General features: G+C 50.5%; 1 pseudogene; it reads right to left on the bottom strand.

The window, feature by feature from the left end:
• Positions 1–340: 340 nt before the first annotated feature.
• On the bottom strand, positions 341–2,885 carry LOC123256459 (annotated as a pseudogene).
• Positions 2,886–3,078: the final 193 nt, after the last annotated feature.

Raw genomic sequence — 3,078 nt, 5'->3', positions numbered from 1 at the left:
AGAAACTTAAGGACTTTGATTATGATATTCATGTCTTCACAATCATCTCCCTTTCCTAAGGATTTTCCCAGTGCCTCTAATTCTTCAATAGTGGTGTTTTCTTCATGGACCTTCAGGTCATTCTGTGTGGCCTTTTCTCCTGGTTCTTGACCAGCAACCATTTCATTAGGTACTGTTGATCAATCTTATCCAAAGCTGCCTTCAAGTCATTCCTTAAACCCTTGTGTTTTTTCTTCCCAAAATATCTTTAATAAATAGGAGTTATTTTTTAAAAATCAGCAAAAACCTGTACAAAGGAAATGAGAGAGGCTAAGGAAAGAAAAGACAGTTGTTCATTCCCTTAACCCAGTTCCCCTCGAGTCTTGCCAACTTTCTTGGGCATTTTCTTGGCATTTGGATGTTCTAGCTCCCTGGCTTTGTAGTAGTGGGGAGCTACCTCAATGAGCCAAGCACTCTCAATTTCTAGCACCTGTCTCATAAACTCCTTGGTTGTCAAGACAAGTTCATAGTAGAGAAGCCAACGTGGCTGCTCCTCAAAAAGAGAGGAGTCAGGGTGGATGAAGACGGTCTGTTGTTGTTTCACTGTGGTACCCACTTCGGGTCAGCCGTGCCGTGTGGTAGAAGTAGCCGGCAGTGATGGCCTTTCGAACTTGTGTATAGTCTCCCTGGCAGGAGCTGAGCCCAACTTCTACCCTTTCCAGGAGCCCCTCCAGCTGTTCTCGAACTTCTGGCGCTCCGGCGCAAAGAGCGCAGCTGCACAAAGTTCTCATAGCACCACTGTGAAGAATAGCCGCTCTCAACCCACTGTGTATAAAACATTTAGTAACACCAGGTGGTCCCCACCAGGCAAGAAGAAGTTGGCATGAGCATTATCAGCATGGACAACTTTGTCCTTGGGACTGTAAAAGATGGAATTGTTGACTGAGAGCATGGCAGCCAAGGTGAGGATCTCCTCTGAGCAGCCATACTTCTCCAATGCCAGGATCATCTTAGATAACATAGGGTCCACAGGCAATTCTGCCATTTTTCTGCCCAGCGTGGTGAGCTCCCCTAGGTGGTTTAGTGCTCCCAGAGCATATAACTGTTCCAGAGCCAGCAGCAGGGTCTCATAGGGTGGAGGATCCAGAAAGTCGAAGTGCACTAAATCATGGATTCCCAGACTCTTGAGTAACAGGACGACGTTGCCTAGGCAGGTCCTCTGGATCTCTGGCACGGTGGTCTCCTCTAGCTCATGCTGATAAGCCCAGGCTGTATAGAGGCGGAAGCACTTCCCTGCAGCTACCCGGCCTGCCCTGCCAGCTCTCTGATTAGCTGACGCCTTGCTACAGGGGGTGACTATAAGGGATTCCATGCCAGTTCTGGGGTTGTAGCTCTTTTGTTTGCAGAAACCAGGGCGTAGGACGTAAACGATGCCCTCGATAGTCAATGATGTCTCAGCGATGTTTGTTGCCACCACCACCTTGCGTGCCCCAGGGGGTGTTGGCTGGAAGATTTGCCCTTGCATGTGAGAAGGCAGGTTTGCATAAATGGGCAGCACCAGGAGCTCCGGGATCTTGGCGCCCAAGCGGCGGCAGCGATCCTGTAGCATCTCACAAGCTGCTTCAATCTCTTCCTGACCCGTCAGAAATACCAGGATGTCCCCAGTGTGCTGAGTGACGTGGATCTGCAGCACAGACACCACACAGGCTTCTAAGTAATCTGCCTCTGGAGCCTTGGTATAGAAGATGTCAACCGGAAACCTGCGGCCAGGAATCCGGAAAACCCGGGCATCATCAAAGAAGGCTGAGAAACGGGCAGTATCTAGGGTGGCAGAAGCCACCAGAACCTTGAGTTCTGGGCGGAATCGAGCAACATCCTTGATCAATCCAAACAGTATGTCTGTGTGCAGAGTCTGTTCATGAGCTTCATCCACCATCACCACACTGTAACTTGCAAGGTCAGGCTGGGAAAGGAACTCTCGAATAAGCATGCTATCTGTCATGAATCTGAGAACAGTCCGTTCTGAGGTGCAGTCCTCAAAACGGATACTGTAGCCAACCTCGTTGCCCAGCTTCACCCCCATCTCGCGGGCCACTCTGGCTGCCACGCTCATGGCGGCCACTCTCCGAGGCTGGGTACAGGCAATCTTCACTCCCTTCTGTGTGTAACCCTCCTCAAAGAGGTACTGGGGGGGGGGGTCTGAGTCTTCTTCCCTGACCCTGTTTCACCCTCAATGATGAGGATCTGATGCTTAGCAATGGCATCAAGGAGGTCACTTCGGAATGGAAATACAGGGAGGCTACACCGCACAGCCCTAATTGAGTCCTTCTGTTGGTCCCCAGATGAAGGGGGTGGAACTGACAGTTCCTCATCACCCTGGAGCCCTGTGGCTCGGACAAATTCAATGGTCTCCTCCTCTTCCAACACCAGTTAATACTTAGGCTCAGGGGGCAACACCCTTGGCTCCAAACCGGAGGACAGCTGCCCCTAAATGGGCCTCCTCCCAGCGCTTCTGCTCCTCTCTTGCTTGGAACTCCCGTCTCTTCTTCCACCAGCTCTACCCCACGAGTTGGCTGTCCTGGAGCCTCTTCTGGTATGTGGTATCCCAGTTGTGGCCTCCAGCTTCTCTTGCTCCCTGGCTGCCCTATACTCCAGGGCCAGATCTCCTACTCTTTTCTTATACTTAAGTTTCTGCTGCTCAGCTCTACATCTCCAAAAGAGAAATTCCTCATCTGCCAGTTCTGCTTCTAGATCCTCCAGTTTCTCCTGTTCCCGCTTTGAAAGGTACTCCCTCCTTGATTTCTTCCGGAGCTCAGGAACCATTGCTTTCTGGTGTTCTTCAGCCATTTTCAGGAGCTTCTGGTCCTCCTGGTAGGCCTTCTTTTTTGACCTCTCCAAAATATTCTCTGGTGTGAGAATCTCTATTTTTCTTTGGCCTGCCAAGTTTTCTAGTCATTCAGAGCTGGCTCCAATCTGCTGGTCCTGTCCCCTAAACTCCAGGGAAACTGCTCCCAGCAGCCTCTGGTTTGCTCAGAAGCCCCAGACAACTCTAAACTGGAACTCCCAAATGCCTCTTTTTATACTGGATCCTGGATCTAA

Source organism: Gracilinanus agilis, unplaced genomic scaffold (assembly GCF_016433145.1).
Source record: "Gracilinanus agilis isolate LMUSP501 unplaced genomic scaffold, AgileGrace unplaced_scaffold59165, whole genome shotgun sequence".
Classification (NCBI taxonomy): Eukaryota; Metazoa; Chordata; class Mammalia; order Didelphimorphia; family Didelphidae; genus Gracilinanus; species Gracilinanus agilis.
The sequence above is the reverse complement of the archived record's forward strand: the minus strand, read 5'-3'. Positions and strand labels throughout refer to the sequence as shown.